This window comes from Malaya genurostris, chromosome 3 (genome assembly GCF_030247185.1).
Source record: "Malaya genurostris strain Urasoe2022 chromosome 3, Malgen_1.1, whole genome shotgun sequence".
In the NCBI taxonomy this organism is placed as follows: domain Eukaryota; kingdom Metazoa; phylum Arthropoda; class Insecta; order Diptera; family Culicidae; genus Malaya; species Malaya genurostris.
This window is the reverse complement of record NC_080572.1, coordinates 96,772,695-96,784,851: the sequence shown is the minus strand read 5'-3', so window position 1 is coordinate 96,784,851 and position 12,157 is coordinate 96,772,695. Positions and strand designations below refer to the sequence as shown.

Here is a 12,157-nt window from a genome sequence, read left to right as displayed (position 1 = left end):
TAAGTTTTCCTTCGCCGTAGCATCACTTTTCCTTAGAATTTTTATCCTAATATAATTCTAATATAGTCGCAACGATTTGTATTTAATAATACGTATTCCTCTTATTTTTTAACTATCATAATATTTAAATAAAACGATTAGATGCTATAAGTTATCAAATAAGCTGAAATTTTTATACATTCTGTTGATAATTTCATAAACTGTTTCGAGTTTGTTTTGAATCAGCACACCATTTCTATTCAAATGTAGCTTTGGGATGAACTAATGGATGCAGTAGTAGTCAGAACTAAGTCTCTAAAGGGTCAATTATCAAATTGAAACTACAATTGTTTTTATGAAATAATAAAGACGTTTCATGTATGGAAGGTCACGACAAGCAAGAATGTCGCGAACTGGGACATTGGTTAGTCTACCTTGAGTACGCAAGGAATTTATTAGTTGAGATCTTGACATCACGATACTCCACGCATGTCCAAACGACATGATCTGTATCGCGATAACCTTCACCACAAGCACAATGATTAGTCTCGGAAAGTCCAATTCGAAGGAGATGTGCATCAAACGTGTAGTGATTGGACATGAGTCTGGACATCAAATGAATGAAATCTCTACTCACATCCAGTCCCCTGAACCATGCCTTTGTCGATATTTTAGAAATAATTGAGTGCATCCACCCACCCAGTTCATCTTTATCCCAAGAAGCTTGCCAGCTGGTAAGTAGTTTTTTGGCGAGACGCGCTATAGAATTCATTGAAAGCAATCGGTCGCTCATAAATTTCACCCTCGATAGCACCAGGTTTGGCTAAAACATCGGCTCTTTCATTGCCTGGAATGGAGCAATGAGCAGGGACACAAACTATTGTTATTTGATAATTATTATTCAATATGTCGTTCAGGCACTGTTTTATTTTGTCCACGAAAAACGGTTCATTTTTGCCAGCAGCATTTGAGCGAATGGCTTCAATTGCACTCAGACTATCTGTGAAGTGATTACACTCTAGCTATAATAAACTGCTACTAACTCTGCTATATAAACAGATGCAGGTTCTTGAAGCCTAAATGAGACCGAAACATTATTGTTGAACATACCAAACCCAGTAACCTCTTCAATTCGTGATCCGTCCGTGTAAAATATTTTATCAGAGTCAATATGCCTGAACTTACTTGTAAATATTTTTAGGATTTCTATCGAGCGTAGGTGCTCCGGGATTCCACGCACTTCGCACTGCATGGATGTGTCAAAAAATAAAGTTGAGTCAGGGACATTTAGGAAATGTCACGGATAGGAATATATCTTGAAGATTCGATTTCATGTGACATATGGTTAAAATAACATACTGTCATGAATCTTGTTTGAGATTGAAGCTCAACTAGCCTTTCGAAGTTATTAATAACCAGGGGATTCAGTACCTCACATCTGATTAGCAGTCGTGATGAAAGCTCCCAAAAGCGATCTTTCAATGGAAGAACTCCCTCCAGAGCTGCAAGACTCATTGAATGTGTCGAATGCATGCAGCCTAAGGCAATTCGCAAACAACGATACTGAATTCGCTCAAGTTTGATAATATGAGACTTTGCAACGGAACGAAAGTAAACGCATTCATATTCCATCACTGAAAGTATCGTTGTCTGATACAATTTTATTAGATCTTCCGGATAAGCACCCCACCAAGATCCTGTTATTGTTCGAAGAAAATTTACTCTTTGTTGGCATTTCGTTATCAGATATCTAATGTGTCCTTCCCATGTGCATTCGGAATCAAACCACACCCCGAGGTATTTGAAAGTCGAATATGAAGCTGAAGCTGCGCGTGATCATGCTTTCTTGAAAAGACGACCAGCTCTGTTTTTTCCGCAGAGAATTCGATACCCAGATGGACAGCCCAAACGGACAAGTTATCTAAGGTATCTTGCAATGGTTTTTGGCAATGGTAGCTTTCGGTCCAGTAACTGAAACCACACCAATTGTCTTAGTGTACATAAGGTTACTAGACAGCTGTCAATGTCATTCACATAAAAATTATAGAGAAGTGGACTGAAGTATGAGCCTTGCGGGAGACCCAGGTAGCTAATTCTGATTGTTATCAAATCGGTGTGTGAAAAATACATGCATTTCTCTGACAAAAGGTTGTGCAAATAATTATTTATAATCGCTGGAAGTCCATGTTGGTGGAGCTTGTCTGAAAGAACACCAATGGAAACTGAATCAAATGCTCCTTTAATGTCTAAAAATACAGATGCCATTTGTTGTTTCTGAGCGAAGGTAATTTCGATGTTAGACGAAAGTAATGCAAGGCAATCATTCGTCCCTTTATTTCTACGGAAGCCAAACCGAGTATCTGACAACAAACCGTTCGTCTCGACCCAAGTGTCGAGACGTCGAAGAATAATTTTTTCGAACAATTTTCTGACAACATTTCAATGGGTCTATATGAGTTGTGATTGGAAGCTGGTTTCCCCGGTTTTTGAATGGCGATAACTTCCATTTGCCTCCAGTCAGGTGGGACAATATTTTGCTCAAGAAACTTGTTGAACAATTCCAACAAACGTCTTTTTGCAAGGTCGGGCAGATTCTTCACCAAGTTGAATTCAATTCTGTCCAACCCAGGAGCGTTATTGTTACAAGACATGAGTGCTATAGAAAATTACAGCATTGAAAAGGGGCTATCAATGGAACCATTATTTGGAGAAGACTTCCTAATAATGCTATGCGTAGGAACAGAATCTGGACAAACTTTCCTCACAAAATCAAATATCCATCGGTTCGAGTATTCCTCACTCTCATTTCCTACGTTACGATTCCTCATTCGTCTGGCCGTATTGCAAAGAGTGCCCATTGAGGTTAAAATTTAAATAAGACTACAGTTTGATCCAAAATTATGAACTACTGTTATTAAAAAAAAATTATTTTGCGATCCTAACGAATTCTCAGTTCTTAAACGAATGTTTCAAGGGAATCTGGCTTTCGTGTTTGCAATTCTTCAAATTAGGGTGGCAAGTGACCGGGAAAACCGAGAAAAAGTCGGGAATTTGGTTTCACCGGAAAAAACCGGGATACAGTCGGGAATTTTAGTGCAAATCCGGGAAATTATGATGTTGAAAAACGTTTCTAAGACTCGGACTAATCAATGTCCGAGTCTTAGTAACGATTTTCAGCATCATAATTTTCCTAATACAACAAATGAAAAGTTGAAGGCAATTTTGTGTCTGAACTAGAAGTTCAGTACAAGTTTTGAAACATCTGCCTGTCCCACACGGGTTCAATGGTGCACAAAATGGGGCCAACACTTCATGTCTCAACGGTTTTTGTATGCAATTTCAAATCAATAAGAGCTTTCTTAGTTTTCATCATTAACAACACAATGGATGCTCATACTGAAAAATAAGGATAATTTGGATGCTTCTGCTGGATTTCTATTAAATTTCGACAAATATTAGAAAAGGTTCCAAGTGCAAATAACAGTTTCACTTTGTTTATATTCTCTTTCAATTATTACGGCTTATTCCTGTACTTTCCAACATTTTTTGAAACAACAGTGTTTTTAGTTTTTTTTCAGGTGAGGCTTCCGTGGCCTATGCTTATGGCAGTTGAAAACTAATTGCTGTCTCTGTTGCAACGTCGAAACGGTTCTGATATCATACCATATAAGCAGTGCACAACCCGTAAATTTGGTCACGAGACGCCACTGGTTGTTAGAAGGAATCGGGTTTGCGGGAGGAGTGTTGTTCTTTAGTTCATTCATTTTTAATTTTTAACTTAATACTTTTTCCAGACTATACCAAGCTAAAAAAGTATTGGAATACACTAGAGATAGTCGGTCCGCAAACGGTCCAAAAGAACTAGTTCTGCTCGAATATTGAGTGAACTGGAGTTCTTTATTGAAGAATGATAGCTCTCTATTCTTCTCAATGGAAATGAAAGTAATCGAGTTCTTTGAGTATGTATACAAATAAGTTGCGTCTTTCGGAACGTTTGCTGGTTTGAAGAATGATCGTTGGACACATGCAAAAAGCACTCACTATTATTGAATCTGTTTACAACAAAATATAAAAAAACGGGAAATTTTAGTCTCGCGCACCGGGAAAACCGGAAAAAACCCGGGAAATTGGAAATCGCTAATTCACTTGCCACCCTGTCAAATGGAAAATTTGATTAGTTCAAAATTTCTTTTATTTGTCAATTATGCAATAGCAAAGGAGTTTGAAGTTCAGTTTCAAGCGAAGTTAAAAGGCTAATTCGATTCATAGTAAAAGAAATTCCGTAGCATTCATTGAACCTTGTCTTGAAAGTTCGATTGATTGTATCGAGTGAACTTTAAATCTCATAGAAGGAATTACCGATTTAATTACGTCATAAATCTTGATCGGACAAACGATAGGAACGCAAGTATATCAAATATTGCTCGTAGATGCTCTCATGCGATATAATCTTGTTAATCGAAATCCCCTCTTTTTTCTAGCGATTCCCAATATGTCTTTCGTTGGGTAGTTATCAAAAGTTCAACTCAACGAATAATTACTGTACGTCATAACGAATTATAACATTTGCATCTTCGGGAGCCGTCAGTCGTGCTGCGGACCGGCAGAATTTCTGTGAGTCCTGCAGACCGGCAGCTACACGGAAAGACCTCAATCTGCATTTTGGTGAAAAAATTATTTGATTTTCTAATTTTATTTACTTATTGTTTTGAGACAACTAAAAAAATCTTACTTTTGATAAATTTGATTCTTTAATTCTCATTCCCTTAATAATGATAAAACATTTGTTGAAACGGTTATTTTTTAGTTAAATTCACCAATTAAGGGAGGAGAAAGGGATAATTTGAATCAAAAAACACTTTTTTTGTAATTTTTTACGGAGAAACAGCTTAAGAAAATTTATAAATTTACGATGTCGGAGATCTCAAAATACCCAGCGTTCAGAATCTCAAATGGAAAAAATCAGCAGAACTCCTACAAAAATCATTGCCTCTCATGAAAGACAAAAAGCGCATGAAAACCCACAGGAACCTGATGAGCATAGAATCCTTTTCCACGGCACAAACGAATCGCACAGAATGCAAGTCGATCAATACAATTTCGATTGTGTGAAGAGGGTCAGTTTAAATGATCGCGTCCATTCTACGCGAACTGCAAAGAGATGAAATATGCATACGAAATTCTCGTCTTATTTACGGCTTGGTAAAGATGGAAAGTTATACATTGTTCGTTATTTATTCAAGTTTCGACAATCAATTATCTGAAATATATAGTTTTATCTCTTCGATTCGATGCGACCTGATCACTGTTTCGCATTCCTATATAGAATTAAAAGAGTAGTCCTACGTCAAAACGTGCAATATCAGTTCAGTGAACAGTAATACAGATATCTGCGCACTTGCACATTTGAATAATAGTTAATTTTCGGTAATGGTAATCTCTTTCAGGGAACCTTTCAGAAAATCTAACTTTGCTTTTAAAGGGGTTTGCAGGTTTACTCTCTGAGAATTAGATCTTTGGTAGGTCCAAGTTCACAACCACAATCAAGAAGAAAGCGTCTCTTGCTCATGGAAAATAATTGTTAAGGTCGTCGCTAAATGGCGGTTCTGTATTTTAAATGACTGTGTAATTGCATTTTCATGTTTATGAACGATAATGATTATGGCGGCATCTCATCGGATTTTTGTGGCAGTTTAGTACTAATCTGAAACTTAATCTAGTTTAAATAGTTTTCCCGAAAAAAAACCCCATGAAATAAATTTTTCATAAAATAATTGCATATTTTTGCCTTTCTTATATAGAAAGGCTATGCAATCACTGTGAAAACCGACTTTTTAACCGAGGCCCGGAGGGCCGAATGTCATAGCTCGACGAACTGAGCAAATGTCTGTGTGTGTCCGTCCGTGTGTGTATGTGTGTATGTATGTAACAAAAATATTCACTCACTTTTCTCGAAGACGGCTGAACCGATTTTCACAAACTAAGATTCAAATGAAAGGTCTCATTGTCCCATAGCCTGCTTTTGAATTTCATTCCGATCCGACTTCCGGTTTCGGAGATATAGGATGATATGTTCCAAAAAATGAAAAAAATATGCACTCACTTTTTTCAGAAATGGCCGGACCGATTTTCATAAACTTAGATTCAAATAAAACTAACTAACAGTCCCATATCCTGATATTATTTGGATCCGACTTTCGGTTCCGGAGTTACATGGTAATATGTGAAAATTAGAGAGAAAGTGTGCACTCATTTTTCTCTGAAACGGCACAACCGATTTTTATAAACTAAGATTCAAATGAAAGGTTTTATAGTTTCCTAAAAATTTCTAGAACTTTTCATTCGGATCAGACTTCCGGTTCCGGAACTAAAGCGTGATAAATGGAAAATTACCAATTTCATTAGTAGTTTTTCACAAACGATGGTCAAAAACAGGTACAAATCTCATAAAAATGTCTGATAAATTATTCTAGTTTGCAGAGCTTGTTTGTTTGTGAGCATAAAAACTTAATTAGGTACCACTGGTTCCCCCTTTTCATGTTCCGGAAGCACCGAAAGTGGTGAAGGATAACTCCAAAAATAGAACTCACTTCGTTTTCCCTGCGATGCTTGAACCGATTTTCACAAATCATGATTTGAATTGAAGCTAATATTATCTTTAAAAATACTGTGTAATTTAATCCAGATCCGACTTCCGGTTCCGCAGTTACAGTGCGATGAGTGTCAAAATTTTCAAATCGCCATATAGAAAGACAATATGTAAAACACCGAAAGAAGAAGAAAACACAAAACAAATGATGCGTGCTTTGTTCTATTTCGTACACGCTATTAAAGAATCGAAACGGTGACGGATGTCTGCTACTTGTGTGTGATATTGGTAAAAGACGGTGCTGCGGATGAATAAAATTTTAGCTATTCTATGATAAGTGCGATTGATAGAATAAACGAATGTCATTGAATTCAAATTTATTTGAAAAAATATTCAATTTTCACAGCCAATATGGAAGTATTACCGTGTCGGTTGTGTAATGATGTCAATGATCGTCACCGCTGCAAAAAGGTTGAAAAAGTCATACTCTACTGGACCTGATGGTATTCCAGCAGTAGTTTATAGTCGATGCGTCCACGTCTTGACTGATCCTTTGTGTGTGATATTCAATAGGTCGCGGTATAACCATTTTGCCAGCAGCGTCGAAGCTTTTTGAATTGGTAGTTAGCACTGTCGTACTTTCCAAATCTAAAACGTACATCGTACGTACTGATCAGCATGGTTTTATGCCTGGACGATCGGTGAACACGAACCTGTTGGATTTTACATCCACCTGTATCACTCGGATGGAAGAAAAATCTCAAATTGATGCAATTTATACTGATCTGAAAGCAGCGTTTGATCGAATAGTGCATGAAATACTTGTAACAAAATTATCCCGACTGGACCCTTCGAGAATGTTTGTTAAATGGCTGAGCTCTTATTTAGTATGCGACAGAGTGCTACGTGTGCAGCAAGGCTCGTGTATTTCTTCTCCTTTCACGAATAAATCTGGTGTTCCTCAGGGTAGTAACCTAGGTCCACTATTGTTTGTGCTGTTCTTTAACGACGCTACTTTACTACTTGGCGTTGAATGCAAACTGGTTTACGCTGATGACCTGAAGCTGTATCTGGCAGTTCGGTCTATTGAAGATTGTGTTCGTCTCCAGGAACTTTTAAATATTTTCGTTGGCTGGTGTAGAAGGAACTTTTTAATTATTAGTACTGTGAAATGTCAAGTTATAACATTTCATCGCGCATAATATTCGACTATCAAATCGATGAATAAACTCTTGGAAGAGTCGACGTTGTCAATGACCTCGGCGTTTTGCTGGATGCTAAGCTTACCTTTAACCAACACCGATCAACTTTGATTTCCAAAGCAACACGACAACTCGGCTTCATAGCAAAAATTAGCCGAGACTTCAAAGACCCGTACTGTCTAAAAGCGCTATACTGTTCGTTGGTGCGTCCATTACTCGAAAATGCATGTTTGGTTTGGAGCCCGTACCAACTCGTTTGGAACTTACGAATAGAACGTGTACAGAAGAGATTCGTCCGGTTGGCTCTGCGGCACCTCCCATGGCAAAACCCTCTGGATTTACCACCGTACCCTGACCGCTGTCGTCTGATTGGCCTGGAATTAGAGCGACGAAGAAAGATGCAACAAGCGTTACTTGTGGCTAAACTAGACAATAGCGATATTGATTCACCAAAATTGTTATCTCTTCTTGACTTCCGTGCTTCTCAGCGATCTCTACGCTCGACGAGTCTACTTCAACCAAGATTTCATCGTACTACTTTCGGACAACATGAACCAATGACAGCATGTATACGTGCATTTTCCAAAGTTGAGCATCTCTTTGAATATGGTGAACCGACGCACAAGTTTTCACAGAAATTATTAAGTGTGTCCTTTTTATAAGTTGGTTCGTTGTACTTCGTGTTATTCATTAAGACTTTTAATTGTCAGATGGATTATTTTAACAAATAAACAAATAATAATAACAAAAGTAATAATCCTACTACATGTTTTATGCTGCTGATTCATGCTGTTTAGCTTGATTTACATATGCAGAAATAACAGAAACGCAAATTCGCTTCGTTTGTTACATTTTGTCTAATTGGTTTAAACGAAATAAAGCATGAGATAGTAAGTCTAGGTTTAACTAGGTTCAAAACTGTTCCAAAGGTGATTAAAAGCTGCAAAAGGGTTTCACTCACTTTTCTTCAAGATAACCAAATCGATTTTCACAAACTTAAAAAAAGTCTTACAGTTTCATACGGAATTCCTAAATTTGTTGTAGATACTACTTCCGGTTCCGGAACTACATGATAAACAGGATTTGTAGAGTTTGTTAGATTAGGTCCGAACAAACTTTCCTATTTCTATTCCATGAACAGTTGTTTTAGAGAATTCTACTGTAATATTTATGATGTTTTGAGTAATTTGAGAAAGGCATCATTACACCACTAGGTGGATTAAAACAGGTTTATTGCAATTCCATAATGATTTAGCACCCCCTGGCTGTTGGCGCCCGAGGCAATCGCCTCACACTCACTACGGTACTGGTTGTGTCTACGAAAATGTATGTGAATGTTCCACACAAGGGTTTTGAAATATTGCAACCTAGTATGAGAATCATCAAGTCGAATCATCGATTCGATTTTCTGGGATAATTGCCAACTTGCGATTCTCTCTTGGTAAATTCCACACAGCACCAATCATTGTTAGACTGTAATTTTTTTAAGGGCCGTGAAATACTCAGAATATGAAGTGGAGCGAAGAAATGTAGAAAAATTCTCTAGCAGTTCATGCATTGAGAGACTCGAGTTCTTGTAGTATCTTCTACCGGATTGAAAATGTTGTATACAATATAGATAAATATCGAGCAGCTTCTGTTAAATTTCCGGCAATCACCAACACTGCTTGTATGCCCGTGCAAGTGGCAACCCTATGCATAAATTATGTTAAGAGTCCTTCTATGATACGATAACTAACTCAAGAGTTGAGTGCTTCACCTTCTGATTCTAACCGCACTATTTTCCTGACTTACAAGTTTATCGGCATTAACGGAAGCTGATGCAACATCGAGAAAGTGAGCATGAGGGATATATAAACATAAATATCAGCTGCATTAGTAGCAAGTTTCGCACTCATGTGACCTTCTTTGCTGACCCGATAAGTGCCCGTGCCAACGAGTATATAAAAAAGTGCTTCGTTTCGTACAACCAGCGAACCATATTTGCATCCATGTTCAACAATGGATCGCAACAAGCATTGTCGCATTTCCACCAAATAGTTCCTGCTCTCAGCAATCCTCACCACACCTCGCCGCACCGTGAACGGAATGAAAAGCTCATGCAGCGATTTACTACTAAGAAGAGAATTCTCGAGCGAACAAAGGCGAACCTGAATACGTTCGTGGTTCAAAGCCAGCCAGTCATGGTGGTGGCGGCAGCGGCGATGAGGCGGTAGAACCCGCGGCCTTAGATTCATGTTCGTACGTGATCAATTGTGGTAATTTTTAGAAAATTTATTCCTACTACTTCTGGTTCCGGCATTTCGGCAACCGAAGCCAACCGGGACGGGACGTGTGCAACAGCTTTCGAACGCACGGCAAGTTTCCTTCACTCCTGCTACTGCTTCTGCTGCTGCTGCTGCTGCTTGTAAGCAGTTATTGTTGTTCCTTCCGGATCTTCTCGGTTGTGGTACCTTACATGCGATATTTCGCCACCCCCAATCCTCTTCACCAGCAACGCCAAGGGAACGTGAAGTGGCGTTCGGTAAATGCACGTTTTCGTTTAGCGAAGTCGAGTCTCGGTTCAAGGGAATGGAAATTGTTGCAAATGTTGGCTGGAAAATGAAGGAAAAGAAAATTTCACGGGGTCGCAAGGTTAAGTGATTTCGGATTTCGAACAGCTCCATCACGACCGAATGAAAAGTGAATGGAAACCAAGAATATATGTAATAAATCAAGTGGGTGTATTGTTTAGGCGAAAGAAATTTTACCCTTCGTGATAATACCATTTTTAATATTGAAACGATGCCGATATTGTTCTTAAATAAACTGGTTTTGGCATGAAGAGGCATGGTCACGGTTTTGTCAAAAACCAAGCTGCTCCATCGGGTTGAAAAATGTCCTACCCTTTTCTGCATCGAAGATCCGAAATATCTTTTCAAAACGGGGCTCAGATTTATGGGAGATCAAATCGACCTGTTTTTTTTGTTTGATCCTTCTTGAACACTGAACAAAACTATGGCAGCTCGTTTGGATCGCACCCGAAAGGGCCGTTTGAACTTTCGCTGCACAACCTTTCTCATACACACACACACCCAGTTTCCCTTTGGCGTCGTCGTCGTCGTCTAGTTGGTAGAATATGAAAGTTCGGGTGCTTTTCCGTTACTGCGGTCGGTCGGTGTCTCTTTCCTCGTAAGCCCCGGTCTTAGCTTTCGGGTCGGCAGAAAGGGGTTTGTTTGCAAATAGCATCAATAGCCTTCAGCGGAAGCAGCAAACAGCACGAGGCAAAAAGTGAGCTTAACAGCGAAGAAGGTACGAAAATTGAATTTTTTTATTAAATTAACTTTTTTTTCCCTACTGCTTCGCTATTTACAGACGGAGTCGAAACCTGCAACCAACCGAACGACCGCGGCAAAATCAGGACGACCAAGACCGAGACCAAGACGGTGACGTTTCTGTGCTGTTGGAAGTGAATGATTGGATAATTGGCGTCAGTAAAATTAATTGTGGTGTGTTCACGGCCGGTGGACGGTTTCTGGAAACGAGACGAGACCGGCAAAGTGTTTTTAATGTGATTTACCATCAAAAGTAGCACAAAGTTGCCAGTGATCGTGTGTGTTGGTGTGCCTGTGTGTGTGCGTCGGGGGTCGATGTCACAGTTCGGTCCGAAGCATCTAATTGATGTAAATGAGGTTGGACAATATAGCATAGCGTTTCTTGCTCGAGGTCACCCCTGGTCGGCATGACGTAACTGCTGGGAAAACTCGCCGAGGTAAGATTTTACTGCCATATTCAATCATCGGTAGCCACCATATGGGATAGGAAACAATGTTAGGGTGACGGGACCGAATCCTTTAACTTCTAGTGAAGTCATTCCTTTTGTGTGCTGCTATAAAATGTTTTATAGTGTACGTAATTTTCATGTAGCGTTGAGTGACGGTTTATGCTCGATCGACACGCGACCATGCTGGCTCCCGTACCAGTGGGAGAAAGACTTTCCACGCGGTTGGGCTCCATCAAACTAGCGAAACCACTCAAGCGGCGAAATGTGCTTTGTGCGGTGTTTGTTTTGTACTAATAAATTAGATGGAAATCGGTTCACTTCTGCGGGATGACGATATTAGGGTTGAAAACTGTGGAACGAACGAACTAGACGATAATTGCAGCTAATAACAGCGTCATAAACGGATCATTCACAAACGGATAAGTTTTTTGAAAGGATCCAAACGAAAAATTCCTAGTTTAAACGGTTATTTATGTGTTTATGACTACCCAACAGTTCTCCTACCTGAGCCTGGGGTTTGTCAAAATGTAAACTCATAAGTAGGTTATTCGTTTGGAGTTATTTCATTATAATTGGTGAGAGTTTTGCATACACAATATTGTTAAACCAGGGTGGCAAGTGACC

At 39.0% G+C, this 12,157-nt stretch overlaps 1 protein-coding gene across 4 annotated transcripts in view; it reads left to right on the top strand.

Moving 5' to 3' along the window:
• LOC131437055 (nyctalopin-like) overlaps positions 1-12,157 on the top strand; it is a 469,231-nt gene that overhangs the window by 18,553 nt on the left and 438,521 nt on the right. For 2 of the 4 annotated variants that reach the window (XM_058606104.1, XM_058606105.1), the window contains exon 2: positions 11,125-11,521. The exons of 1 other annotated variant lie outside the window; for it this stretch is intronic. The gene's annotated coding sequence lies outside the window, so the exon portion shown is untranslated. Of the gene's footprint in view, positions 1-9,591; positions 11,062-11,124; positions 11,522-12,157 lie in introns of those variants that run through there. One more of the 4 variants, XM_058606106.1, reaches the window with a different exon arrangement.